The 867-nt window shown below is 34.5% G+C and overlaps 1 non-coding gene across 1 annotated transcript; it reads right to left on the minus strand.

Annotated features, from left to right (window-relative positions):
* Nucleotides 1–370: 370 nt before the first annotated feature.
* LOC115894104 lies at nt 371–474 on the minus strand. Its single transcript, XR_004054149.1, has one exon. It is a non-coding gene; the product is annotated as a small nucleolar RNA U13 (small nucleolar RNA).
* Between the last annotated feature and the right edge of the window lie 393 nt (nt 475–867).

The raw sequence follows: 867 nt of genomic DNA on the forward strand, positions 1-867 counted from the left end.
CCAGTTGTCCCAAACATCTATTTTCTTGCTTCTTCTCAAGTTCTAGCCCACTATTCTGAAGGTCCTCCCCAATTACAGGGCATTCATAGCAATTGTATCTGGCAGCTGAAGAACATGTTGCCATATTCAACAACTCATACTGCTGTGAAATCCGCAATATGTAGGTCTAAGTAGAATTGCATGAAGAATGGTACAAAGTCTTTACACTGGCAATCACATAGATGTTGAATGGTAGAAGGTCAAGTTTTATTTTCACAGAAATGTTTAATAAGATTTATTTAAATGTGTTAAATAAAATTTAGCTTTATTTAAGTAATGTTAATATGCATGAATTAGAACTAGTATTTTATCTTTTTTTTAATTTTTTTTATGTGAGATGGGTAACGTGCTGACATTGTACCAAGGTTCATGAGGGTGATATCTCACACATGCACGTGAACATGCAATCATCATGCTTGTGAACTACAAAAGAATCTTACCTTTTAATTTGTTAAATTATGACTTCTTTAGGAAAAGACTTCTCTAGAAGATATATACAAAAAAATAATTTTAATTATTGCACTTCTTTAGGAAAAAACTTCTCTAGAAGATGTATACAAAAAATAATTTTAATTATTGAATTTCTATGTTCACTTTCTTTTTTTTTTTTTTTTTTGAGATGGAATCTCACTCTGTCGCCCAGGCTAAAGTGCAGTGGCACAATCTCAGTTCACTACAACCTCCACCTCCCAGGTTCAAGCAATTCTCCTACCTCAGCCTCCCGAGTAGCAGGGATTACAAGTGTATGCCACCACACCTGGCTAATTTTTGAATTTTTGATAGAGATGGGGTTTCACCATGTTGATCAGGCTGGTCTTGAACTCCTGA

Source organism: Rhinopithecus roxellana, chromosome 16, assembly GCF_007565055.1.
Source record: "Rhinopithecus roxellana isolate Shanxi Qingling chromosome 16, ASM756505v1, whole genome shotgun sequence".
NCBI classification, from domain to species: domain Eukaryota; kingdom Metazoa; phylum Chordata; class Mammalia; order Primates; family Cercopithecidae; genus Rhinopithecus; species Rhinopithecus roxellana.